The 14,027-nt window shown below is 37.4% G+C and overlaps 2 protein-coding genes across 7 annotated transcripts in view; one reads left to right on the top strand and one right to left on the bottom strand.

The window, feature by feature from the left end:
* Positions 1-14,027, top strand: part of LOC138172773 (activated RNA polymerase II transcriptional coactivator p15) — a 216,636-nt gene that overhangs the window by 67,006 nt on the left and 135,603 nt on the right. The gene's annotated exons all lie outside the window — the stretch shown is intronic.
* The window catches only part of LOC138172744 (zinc finger RNA-binding protein), a 76,116-nt gene that overhangs the window by 61,067 nt on the left and 1,022 nt on the right, over positions 1-14,027 (bottom strand). The window lies entirely within an intron of this gene.

Raw genomic sequence — 14,027 nt, 5'->3', positions numbered from 1 at the left:
TTATTCTCAGTCCTGGGCCTTGCTTTCAGTCTTTTTCTCTGTACCCTATATACTCTTGGCTGTAGTACATATTTCACTAATCTCACTTACAAATGTCCCAGACATACAGATGTATGTCTGTCCCATAAACTAGCTTTTTTCAGAGAGCAAATATTCTTCTGTTGTAGTGGGCTATGCAGCTACTACAACAGGAAACAAGATAAATTTCTGTTGCTAAGACTCTTTTCATTCCCAAGATGGCAGGAGGAAAGCACTCAATTTTTCCTTACAGATATATTATTTCTTTAACATCAAGTTTCTTAGCCTGAGAACTTAGCTATTTATTTTTATGGGGCAATGTTAAGCTCTAACTGCACAAGTTTTAGAATATGATTAATTTTTTATGTTATGGTTCTTAAACTAACAAAACTCAGTTTTAGGTCTCTCTACTAATAAATAAAGCTTCAGCCTTATTTCACATTACTACTCTTTTACACGTATTCCAAGCAACTGAATTCTCTATTCCCTGAATGTGACATTCCATACCTTACCTCCTACATTCATATAAGCCATCTTCTATTCCTGGAACACAATCTCATTTCGTCTTCCTCCTCAAAAACTTTACCTTTCGGCAAGGCTGATATCTCAGATTTACTTCTTCCTAAAAGTCTTCCCTAATACTCTCTCCTCCTCCTTTTGAGGCAATCTTCATCCTGAAAATACCTTGTACTTATCCACATTAATACCTATTTCAAGTCCCAAGCAAAATGTAAGCTCCTGGATGGCAAGGACTAGTTGGGTTTTGAGGGATTTTTTTTTGGTCTAAGTCTCTAAAGCCCTAATAAAGGCCTTGTATATAGTAAGTGCTTAATAATTGTTTGTTGAATTGAACCTATTCTGTAAACTGTTGAAACCTGCAGGTAAATGAGAACAGAAGGGCTGCAAGTCAGAGAGATTCCTCTCTTTAGACAATATATTATACTGCAAGGAGTTTTATCACCATTGCAAAATAACAATTTTTCAACTATCTTGTTAGATGAGTGTCATCACTAGTCTAAAAGAGATAACTGTGGCAGGCAAAAGCAGACAGTACACTACACTGAAGTATTTAAAGACCTAATTTTCTCAGCTCTCTGGTTATCCCCACAAGGTACAGAACTTCCTATTATATTACAACTGAATTAAGTTGTCATCTTCAACTTTTCCCCATCTGTCAATTTCCTGCTACCTACAAATATACCCAGGTTTCTTCTAGCTTTATAAAACCCTTACTTGGTACCATTTTCTCTTCCAGCATTCCACATTAGATCCCTCTTCCCTTTCACAGACAAACTCAGAAAAAGCTGTCTCCATTAGTTATCCTTACTTCCTCTGCTCTCATTTCTCAACTCCTTGAAATGTAGCTTCAACATCACAACTGAAACTGCTCTCTCCAAAGTTAATAATGATTATTTTAACAACCAGATCCAATGGCTTTTTCTCAATCATCCTTTGTTAGCATTTGACACTGCTGACCAACCATCTCCTCCAGTAGTTTTTCTCCTGCCTATCAGACTACTAATCCTATTCCCTAATTATGGGTTGAGGCTATGTTCTCTATATAATCTCATCAGCTTCCATGAGTTCAATTATAATCTCTAAACATAAGACCCCCAAGATAAATAAATACATCTCTAATCTCTTTTTTGAGCTCCAGTTCTATACCATCAATTGCTTATTAGATATATCCAAATTCATATCCCAGAAACATCTTAAATTCAACAAGTCCAATGCATAATTCATTATCTCTTTCCTAGACCTTCCTAACTTTGTTATTTCTATAAAGAGTAGCACCATCATCTTTCTAGTATCCAAGGTTCACAACTCAGTCATCTCTGACTATTCACCATCCCTCACTGGGGCCATCTCTAGTCATCCTTATCTGTGTCTTGCCACTGGACCCAGATGACTCCAGAGGTTGGTGACTTTGCACAGCCTTCCCTCACTTAAGTCCAATTAACTTGCAAGTCATGGCAGCATCTTCCTGATGTCACGGTCCTCTTCAAGAATGAAGGACAAACGATAACAATAACAATCCTTCACTACTAGGCCCCCCTTACCCTTATATTTTTCTCCCTTGTTCTCACAACCACCCCTCTTATTCAGGCCCTCATCACCGCTCTCCTAAACTACTCTAATCATACTCCACACACTTCCTAAAGCACGGGTCTGATGTCACTCCCCTGCAACAATGGCTCTCACTTACCTCTACGATCAAATAACAAACTCCTCCTACATTAAAAGTCTAAGGACAAGCTGGCTCCTGCATCTTTCCTGACTTCTTATATAGAGTCCAGTCAAAATAGAATCTGTGGCTTTGCTATACATAGAATTAACCTTTTCATCTCCACCTCTCAAGAGTACCTAGATTACTTCAGCCCAAGTGCTAGATGAGGCTTAACTGATACTGCTAGCTTATGTTATTAATTCCACCCCCTTTTGTATTTTGGGGGGGTATATGTTTCGTTTCTAGCTATATAGTATATATTTAATGTATATATATATATATATGTAGTTTATATAGTTTTGTTTCTATTTATACTATATATTCATGTTGTTTCCCCTGACAGAATGTGAGTTTCTTGAGGGTAGAAATAATTGCCCTTTTATCTTCATATTATCAGCACCTATGTGCCTGGCATACAGTAAACAATTGATAAATGCTTGTTAAACCATTATCATTTTAATAACAGAAAAAAAAAACCCATTACAAATGATGTAGTTTAGTATAGAGTTAAAAGCTGGACCTATGATGTTAATGAAATAGGCAACTCAGAGATGAGGAATGCTTTTCAAAACACGCAAGCATCTTCTCCACAACTTATAATCTTACAGAGTTGCAGAGACTCTAGATCCTAGAGTAATAAGAAGAAAGTGCCTTGCCCAGGATCATACAGCCAGTATTTCAGAGGAATACTTAAACCCAGGTCTTCCTGGCTCTGAGGCCAGCTATCATCAACTATGCTACAACTTCAAATACGATGTCAAAATTTTAGTCTGTGCTCTTAACAAGGTATCACATAGTCAATGATCAATATTTTAGAGAAGGCTGCCTTCAGCCTGCTTTAACTATTTATATTTTAGTTCTTATGGATCCCCATAATCTTCAAATGAAATAGCTTTCGATACAGTAACCACCCCATTCCAAATTAAAGTGCAGGACAATTAGTTTTTTCGCCTTTTTTGGAGGGCAGTTGGGGTTAAGTGACTTGTCCAAGGTCACACAGCTAGTAAGTGTTAAGTGTCTGAGGATGGATTTGAACACAGGTACTCCTGACTCCAGGGCCAGTACGCCATTCACTGCCCCACCTAGCCACCCCCAGGACAACTTTTAAAAAACCGAAATAGCAAAGTGGAAGCTGAATATATTATTTTCTCAGGTAAACTAAAAAAGATCAGATGTCCACCATTTCTTGCATCAAATCCATTACAACACTACTGTGTTTCAAGAAAAATCATGTTTCTCACTCAGAGACCCATAACCCTGACTTTTCCTAAATACATATATTAAAATTTTTTTTTCTGGTGAAGTGCCCATAAACCTAATAAAATAAAATTTACTTTTTCATAGTATCCAACAGTCAGGTCAAATTTAAATAGAATTAAGGGCTGCTAAACCATATATAAGGATCTCTGTGATCCTCACACTGACTTAGAAACTCACATTAGAAACCCAACTGCATTTTTATCTGGCTTGGACCATACTCAGGAGTGTTCTGGGTCACAATGATATCTCTGGTACACAATATAAAAATCATCCTGAGGCCAACCTAACCATGAGCTTCTCCAAAATCAGACAGGTTCATCCTATGGAGACAGGCATACATTTCCATTACCCAACCTGTAGTCAATGGCTTTCCACCTTCACAGGATCTACCAGAACCCATATACCACTAGCACGGTCTTCAAAAATTTGAAGAAACATCCACAAAGCACCAGTGTAGAATTTTAAAGAAGGTTGACCTTTTCTACCTTTAAACAAAAACTTAAATGCACCAGGAAAGCTGCTTAAATCAAACCTGTAGGTCAGTAATTTTAGAATTTAAAAAATTACTCCTAATTTTCCTGTCCTTAAAAGTTCCAATTTTCATCAACTATAATGTTGTAACTGTATTTAACCTGTAAAATAATCCCTGACCTCACAGAATTGATTATACCTATATTACACAGCACATTAGAAATTAAGCTTAAGGAGGCGGAGTCAAAATGGCGGAGTACAACTAGCATGACCTCCCAGCAGCTCCAGCTTCCACCTTCCCCAATCAGTGTAAAAAGGGGACTCTGAACAAACTTTGGAGCTGCAGAACCCACAAAATGACACAGAGAAACTAACCTCCCACTGAGGACAGGCCGCCCAGGCTTTAGCCCCAGGGTAGGCCTAACCAGCTGATGGCCTGAGGGACTCCAGATCAGCAGCAGCTGTGGTGGTTTCCAGAATTATCAACACAGATGCAAAGGACAAAGTGAGAGGTCAGTGCAGTCTGGACTTTGGGACCCAGTAAGTGGGAGTGCATCGGCTTCTGCCCCCGGGGCGAGAGGCCACTGAGGCACCTGCACTTCAGCTCCTGGCCTGCAGAGTGTAGGGGGACCAAGAGACCAGTCTGAGGGGTAATCACTCTTGCTTTAACCTTCTTGGATCTGGATTGCAGTCTAGGGTAGACGTCCTGGGGTGTGTCTCCAGCTTACCATAGTGTGTGGAGGACTCAGAGAGGGTACCCATCTAATACCTCTGGCAACTGAGAAAACCCCAGCATTTGGGACAAAAGCTCCCCTGTCTGGTGGCAGAGTCCTACTGTGGCAAAAAGCACAGGAGTCAAGTGACTGAGGGGTGATATGACCAGGCAAAGGAAACAAAGCAGACAGAAGATTCCAACATTAGACTCCTACTTTGGGGACAAAAAGGAGCAAAGCATGGAACAGGAGGAAGACAATGAAGTCAGAACTCCTGCACCAAAAGCTTCAAAGGAAAATGCAAGCTGGTTACAGGCCATAGAGGACCTTAAGAGGCAGATAAGAGAAGTGGAGGAAAAATTGGGAAGAGAAATGAGAAGGCTGCAAGAAAATTACAAAATGAGAGTCAACATCCTGACTGAGGAAAATCATACCTTAAAAAATAGACTAACTCAAATGGCAAAAGAGGCTCAAAAAGGCAATGAGAAGAATGCCTTAAAAAACCGAGTTTGCCAGATGGAAAAAGAATCTCAAAAGCTCAATGAGGAGAATCATTGCTTCAGAATTAGACAGGAACAAATGGAAGTTAATGACTTTATGAGAAATCAAGATGCTGTTAAACAGATCCAAACAAATGAAAGAATAGAAGGCAATGTGAAATATCTCATGGGAAAAACCACTGACCTGGAAAATAGATCCGGGAGAGATAGTTTAAAAATTATTGGACTACCTGAAAGCCATGATCAAAATAAGAACCTAGAAATCATCCTCCAGGAAGTTCTCAAAGAAAATTGCCCTGATATTTTAGAACAGAGGGCAAAATAGAGGTTGAAAGAATCCACCAATCACCTCTTGAAAAAGGTCCCAAAAAGAAAACTCCTAGGAATATTATAGCCAGGTTCTGGAATTCCCAGATTAAGGAGAGAATATTACAAGCAGCCAGGAAGAAACAATTTGAATATTGTGGAAACACAATCAGGATAACCCAGGATCTGGCAGCTTCTACACTGAGGGATCAAAGGGCCTGGAATATGATATTCCGGAGGTCAAAGGAACTGGGATTAAAACCAAAAGTGACCTACCCAGCAAAACTGAGTATCATGTTTCAGGGGAAAATATGGTTATTCAGTGGAATAGAGGACTTTCAAGCATTCTTGATGTAAAAACCAGAGTTAAACAGAAAATTTCACATTCAGATACAAGAAGCATGAGAAGGTAAACAGGGAAAAGAAATCATAAGGAACTTATCAAAGTTGAACTATTAACATTCCTACATGGAAAAACAATTAATTGTAACTGATGAAACTTTTCTCAGTATGAAAATAGTTGAAGGGAACAGAAATATATATATGTTTATATATGAGGGTATATGGGCATATGAATACATATGTAAATGTGTGTATATATGTTTACAGGTATACATAGATAGAGGGCACAGAACCAATATAACAGGAAGGGATGATACTTAAAAGGTGAAATTAAGAGGGGAGAGAGGAATATGATGAGAGGAGATGGGGAGAGACAGAATGGGGTAAACTATCCATAAAGAAGAGGCAAGGGAAAACGGTTACAATGGAGGGGAAGAATAGGAAGGCAAAAGGGAATGGGTCAACCTTATTCCCATTGAATTTGGCTTGAGGAAGGAATGAAATACACACTAAATAGGGTATCTCACCCTCCAGGAGAATAGGGGGGGAAGGGGATGAGAGGGGGGATGATGGAAGGGAGGGCAGGCTGCGGGGGAGGGAAGTTGGAAGCATCCACTTTTAAAAAGGGACAGGATCAAAGTAGAGAATAGAACCAGTGGGAGATGGGAAAGGAGGGAGGGAAATATAGTCAGTCTTTTACAATATATCTACTATGTTATTGCTTTGCATTAGCTACACATGTACAACCTATACTGAGCTGCTTTTCTTCCCAGTAAGGGTGGGTGACAAGGGAGGAAGGGAATGCATCTTTAATTCAAAGTTTTAAAATCAAATATTAAAAAAAAAAAATACACACACACACACACTATTATTAATACTATTTTACATGTAATTGGGAAATAAGATACACAGGCACTAGGGCATAGAGATCCACCATGCCCTACTGGAAAAGTTGAAAGGGGTATGGGAGAAAATATGGGAGAGAGCAGATTGGAGGAGGGGATATCCTATGGGACTGCTATTTTGGGGCGATGGGTAGGGAAAAAACGGGGAGAAAATTTGTAACTCAAAATCTGGTGGAAATGAATGATGTAAATCAGAAGTTAATAAAAAACAAAAGAAAACTATTAAAAAAAGAAATTAAGCTTAAGGTAAATATGAAATGATGTTTAAAATTTTATTTTGGTCTCTACAAAGTGAATTTTATGTGACATCCATGAAACTCAGAAATATACTCAAGATATACAAATATAGAATAAATGCAGTCCTTTATTCTCCCTCAACTCTGGTATCAAAGGACAATTTGTATACAACCACAGAAGGTGAATTACTGATGATTAAAGTGTTCCTAATCACCTGCTATGATTAGCATCCATGAGTTCAGCTAAAATCTCCTGACTATTTATGTTAAATACTACAGTATGACAAGTAGAAGTTTGTTATGGCTCTGTCTTATTACTCTGGTGGGCTGACTTGAAGATTGAGTTTACCTGCTTCTTAAGGAAAATACTTCTTCAAATGAAGAACCGGCAATAGACCATACCAACTAGGTTTCAAACAATGTATATTTTAACATGTTAATTTTGTGATTATGAAACTATATTTAGCATTTCTCAAACAACAGTGTTCTCCTAAAAGTCTTGCATAGTTTAGAATTCCACTTTGTAGATAAGGTTTTACATATGAAAAACAAAACCAAAAAACACAGAAACACTCTACCTTTTGATTCTTTGGAACACCTCTCACAAGGGTCAAAATTTCTACCATCAAGATATTACTATCAACAAAGAAACTTAAAATTTTGATAAAATATTTTGAAAGTTTCAATACAACCTATACCTAAGATCCTGGAATTCAACAAATAGAACAACTGCTTGTTCAGAAGTACCCGAAGGCTAGTAAATTTCCATCACCATGATTTCCCAAACCAGTTCACCTGGTTTGGTCAATTTCAAAGTTAATGATCAAGTTTACAAAACTATCTTACTCATGTTACTCTTATTCTTTACTGTTTAAAAACCCTTACATCATCTAAAAAAATTTTTTTAAAGCCCTTTCACTAAACAACACAAATGAACTCATTGGATCATGGTAATTCAAAGAGTTCCATTAGGAAAGCTGAAGCACACTTTGTCCTGCAGATATCTCAAGAATCAACAAATGTCTGGTTTCAGTTGGCTGGACTAGATTTCAAGTGGTAACCACAAAAATAACAAAATCCACTTAAAAATAAAAAGTCATCTAACCCATTTCATTATGGGCCCATAAGAGCACATTCAAGGTAATGTGCAAAATTAAAATTCCTGCGAAGCGATAATTTTTAAGACAACTTTCTTGAAAGTAGGCATTTGAAAAGACAGTAATAGTCATACTGAATTATATGTGTGAGATAAAAGAACAAACAGAATCTACAGTATCTTCATCAGAATTAGAAAAGGTCATTTAGCCGAAACCTATAATTTTAGAGATAAGGAAACTGAGGCCCAGAAACATTAAATGAACTCCCTCATGATTCTGCAAATATAATAAGGGCTAGGATCTGAAACCAGGCCATTTATGCTGTCATTGAAAAGTAAAAGATTTGACCTTGACTGAGTGCTCAAATTAAAGCTGATTTTTCCCTTACTTAGAATTACGCTTTTCTATAGAGGACTGTCTCTAATGGTTATCTAAACTTCTAGAACTCTTTGTATTCTTTGAGTTCATTTCTAAAACCCATTATCAGAAATAAATTAGGCTTGTATTAAATAAAAAACAACTTCACTTTATGTCACTGACATTTGTCTGTTAGAACTATACAACTCATTCACAAAGAAAAAAGGACAATGACTGCATCTGTGATTTCACTGATATAGGAAACTCCAGGGTAAGAAAATACCCCCTATCAACCAAAATAAGTGGGCAACTTTCAAGCAACTTAATAGACTCAGGGAGTTGCCTTAAACCAGTTGTGTCAAACACAAGTAGAAATCATGGGCCCCCTCACAGTACATAAAGAATCCTATAGACCTGATTTTGACTTAGAAAAATTACATATTAATATTATAACCTACATATTAATATTAACTTGTTTAATATGTCCTAATTACATTTAATCTGGTTCAAGACACATTCCCATCTGGCAGTGTTGCCAGTAACACTTACTGTATTTACTTTGACTTATACAACTGAAAGTTTAAGTGGTTAGCCCACAGTTAACATAGCCAGTATGTCTTGAATCCAAGTTTTCCTCCCTTCAAGGGTAGCTTTCTATCCACTATGCAAAGCTACTTCTCCGTATATTCTCTGTATACTTGATTTTTAAAAACTGCTTATCTTTATTTTTTCAATTAAGAATTATTTTTAAAAATCTATCCTTTTCAATATACTCCCCTACCTCAATTGAGCCAATTTCTTTTTTAAAAACTGGAAGAAAAAAAAAAAGGCCTCAATACATAGCTACATAGTACTTACTGCAAAGTACATTTCTACATTACCCAAGTCCAAAAATGTATGCTTTTTCTCTTTGCATTTTAAGTTCATCCCAGCAAGTGAGCTGAGATTCATCTTCATTGTTTTTGACTGGTGGTTTATCATTACATTTTGAGTTCTAAAGTTTTTCAAAACTATTTTTCTCTATGTGATCACTTCCATTTCTGTGTCAATTCAGAAGGGTCTTCCCTTTTCCCTCTGAAATTGTTCATTTTATAATTTCTTATGGCACAGTATTTCTTACATTCATGTACCACAATTTGCTCAGACACATTCCCCTAAAGGAGGGAAATAAAAACTTCTCTAGACTGTCAAGATCTTTTTGGATCTTGACTGTCATCCAGTTATGTACGCCTTCTCCAGAATTTTGTCTTCTACAAACCTGATGAGCATGCCACCTAGGCCTTTAGTGAAGTCATGAATAAAAATATTAAGCAGCAGAAAACAAAGCACAAGTTCCTGACGCACTCCACTGAAAATCTTCTGTCAAGTTAACACACAACATTAATGACTACCTGAGTTCAATTATTCAACCAGTTCTGAGACTAATTTTGTCACTGATCTATCTTTTTCCATGAGAATAAGTATACTTTAACATTTGCTTTGCTTAAACCTAGAAAAAACCATAACCATAGCACTTTAATGTCCACTCATTTAGTAACTCCATCAAAACAGAAAACAAAGTTAGTCTAGCATGACCTGTTCTTGATAAAGCCATGCTGATTTTCTGCAACCACCACTTCATTTTTCAGCTGTTCACTAACCATTTCTTTAATGATCTAGTCTAGAATTTCCCCAGGAATCACAGTCAAGTTCACTGGTCCAAGTGTGGGGACCTGTGGCCTCGAGGCCACATGTGGCCTTCTAGGTCCTTGGAAGTGGCCTTTTGACTGAGTCCAGGTTTTACAGAATAAATCTTTATACTAAGGAGATTTGTTCTGTGCAGTTTGGATTCAGTGAAAAGGCTGCACCTGAGGATCTAGAGGGGCCATATGCGGCCTCAAGGCTGCAGGTTCTCCACCTCTGGTCTAGACAGCTTACAGATTCTGACCTATTCCCTTTCAAAAATTGCGGGATATTTTTCTTCTTTAGTCCTTTGGCTTCCTCTCCAGTTCTCCATGATTATTTCATGTCACTGATGGTGGCAACTGTAACATTAGCAAAAACATGCAATAATTTTTTCAGTACATGAGGATGTGACATAGCTTAATACATTGGCTTAAATATTATAAAAATAGAGGACATGAAAGAGCAAAATATATCAAGGATTGCTTTTAATTACCATGTGATGTTCATCAAAAATAGGTTTGACAAATAGAATAAACTTTTTACTCTCTTGCTATGCCCAACTGCCTATTAAAAAATCTCTACCTATATACCCCACAGGCATCTCAAAATCAAAATACTCAAAACAGAATTCATATTTCCTTGTATGCCTATCCCCCTACATTCCCTGTTTCTGTTGAGGATATTACTATTCTTCTAGTAACCCAGAATGGAAACCTATCTGTCCCCTGGGCCTGGAATGATTTCGACTCTTCACTCTCTACTCTTAGAACCCAACTCCTTGGTCTCTTCAAGGCTTAGCTCAAATGCCCACGTCCTTGAAGAGACATTTCTTAATTTTCCTGGTTGTTACTGATCACTTTCCCCCCAAACCATATCACTGTATATCTATTTTGCATATATCCTGTATTTACTTATCTATGACCATATTGTATCTCGCCCCCCCAAAGAAAGCTATACTTGCAAAAACTGTTGAAGCTTAAACTGCACCTAGATTTTTGGGACTCCCTGTATTTCTACTCTGCAAAGTTCAAGATCCTTTAGGATAATAGTATGAATAAGTGGTCTATGTTTCTACATAAGATATGTGAATACTCAGCTTTGAAAGTCTATATTTAAATCCTTTATGCAACTCTTAAGGGATATATGGATATATGAATAGCTTACACCCTTCCCCCCATGACTTGATCTTGAAATGAACATATGAACATCTATTATTTCTATAGCCTTGTAATCACTATTAATGAAAAGTATGGCATTAATATCAGGGAAGATCATTAAATGCATTAACTGTGATTTGTACAATTCTTTTCTTAAGGCCAACTATTTAAGCCTCCTGTCTTGTTTCTAAGGCACTGCCAAGGAAATATTTAGTCAAGCTTCTTGATGTAAAAATGCATTTCATTAACTGTGTAATTTAAAAATACTTGTGAAGTACAAGCAATTTTCATTTTATGTAGGATCAGCATATTTAGAGCTAACAAGCAACTTTAAAGGTCCAATCCCCATTATTTTACACAATCAAGTAAAGTGAAGTCTGGAGAAATTAAGTTACTCCCCCGCCATGCACGCCAACCTTGAGGTTTGAACCTAGGCTTTTTTTTTTTACTCTAAATTTATCATACTTTCCTTTACGCCTTGTGGTTTACCTTACTGTGGGATTACAAAGACAAGCTATCTTAACTATTTTTGACAATGTGAACAAACCTAAGTACAATTTAAGGTATTTTTTATGTATGAAATATTCATGAATTTAATATGTGAAATGGCTGGTAAATTTTTCACATCTTTTTAATTCTTCAAGGTCATAGAAATATATTCCATAAAGTTCTCTACAGAATTAGCTTAACATCTTATAAGAAAGTTACATTCTGTAAACCTATCCAAAGCTAAATAAGGGCTAAGCACATCCTAAGTTAAATTTCTTCCCATATTTCCAGTTCAGAACTTTTTAGAAAAAAGTATTTTTAGAAGTTCCTCTCACACACAATTAAGTGGATCAACTAACAATTAGAATTCTAATGGAATTAGCACCTTATGAGATAAGGAACCAGAAAAACGGCCTTTTTCTTTATATATGTCAGTAAGAGTCATCCCTCCTCTTTTAGAACACTCAGTACTTGGTAGTTTGATTTATGATACAGATTCTGATTTGCAACCTTTTTTTGTAAAGGACAAGGGAAGTTCCAAACATCTCTTGAAAATTTCCATCCAAGCAACATCACAGTACTTAACAGTTACATCAAATGCAACTTTTGTTGGTTTTTAAACACTGATATCACAAAAGAAACTCGTTCTAGTGTAACATGTTACTTTTTCTAAATCTCCTTCCACTCTTCCACAATGAAGTCATGATGTCACAGGCATTTAGTGTTTGACAAAAATTTGCATTTTGTTAGTTTTTTTTTTTAAACTGAATCTTTGTAGAACTTTCTTAGTGAGGAAGTTCCTCTGCAGAATCAAACAGGCACGTACAATTTACACCTTTGAGACCTGCTCAGCCATCGTACAGCCAGTATGTGTCACACTAAAACAGTCATCTTGACTTCCAGGTCAACTCTCCAACTCCTCCACCATGCTCCTTCTCTAAATATTTCTATTTTAAACTGCTGTATTTGGTCTGATCTGAAAAAGTTTAATGAAAAAACTGCCTTGTCATTTTCATAGCTAATGACTGAATGGAATTTCAAAAATATTTTAAAGACAAGTTTTAAGAGTCTTTAAAAACGTTTAAGATTAATTCAAAGGTAAAGAAGGAAACCAGCCCTAAGTTTTTGCTAGTCTTTGATGAGATAAAAAGTACAGAAAGTTAGGACAAACTTTAGAAATCAATATTTGTTTTTCTTGCAGGAGAGTTCCCAATACCAATGAAACCACAGGTTGCATCCCTATCCCTTAATGATTTTACACTAAGGCCTACTCATTTATTTTCTGAGGCAAATGCCAAAATCCCCTTATTTGTAGGTGCTGAAAACCTAAAATTATCTTCCCTAAAATAATAGACAACGCTAGATGCATCTCAATGACTCAGTACTATAATACTTGCACTATACATATGTTTAATAAGATGGTAAGACAGTAAGACTAAGGGAGAGTCTTCTCCTATCTGAAAACTCACTTGGTATATATGATATAGGTACCTTATAGGTTTAGGGGGTCATGACAGTTCCTGTGTGTGTACTTCTCAGGATAACAACTCCATTGGTCTCAGGTAAATCGATGCCTAAATGCCTCAAATTGGTGGGGAACCTAACAAGTCTTACGACCCTTTATTCCTGAGAGTTAAGTTGGCCACCAAAGTTGCTTCCAAAGAAGAGGGGGAAAAAATGCCTCAGAGAAAACAACAGATTCCCACCCCCCACACCACAAGAGGATGGCAAGGCAGGGGGAAGTTGGGGGGAGGGTAAAAGCAGAGAAGTAGGTACTGTTTTAAGGTAAATGTAACACCATTCTTGGCCCATCCCTTACACGGGACTGGTGGGTGATTTGGATCACCTCCCAAGGTGCCTTAGCCCAACATCCTCCCCACTTGAAGAAGAGGGGATGGAGAGGTGAGAAGAGAAGAAAAGGAAAGGAGGGGATGAAGAATGAATGGGGGGGGGGGGAGCAGAGGAAGGGATCAAGGAAAAGAGAAAGGAGAGAAGATGGAGAAGGAAGTGGAGGGGAAGAGAGGAAGAGGAGGGGAGAAAGGGACAAGGAGGAAGAGGGAAAGAGAGAATGGAAAGGAGGAAATGGAAGAGATGAAGAGAAGAGGGGAGAGAAGGAAGAGGAAAAAGGAGGAGAGGGAGGAGATGAACAGAAGAAAGTCGAGGGGATGGAAAGGAAGGAATGAAGAGAGGAGAGGATGAAAGAGAAAGGAGGCGCTGAGGATGGGGTGAAGAGGAAAAGAAGAGGGGATGGACAAAGAGTGAAGAGAGGGCCAGGGAGAGGGGG

Source organism: Petaurus breviceps, unplaced genomic scaffold, assembly GCF_028583685.1.
Source record: "Petaurus breviceps papuanus isolate PSGF00001 unplaced genomic scaffold, PetGlider_PUasm1.0 129, whole genome shotgun sequence".
NCBI lineage: Eukaryota > Metazoa > Chordata > Mammalia > Diprotodontia > Petauridae > Petaurus > Petaurus breviceps.
Note: the sequence above shows the minus strand (reverse complement) of the source record. Positions and strands in the feature narration are given on the sequence as shown.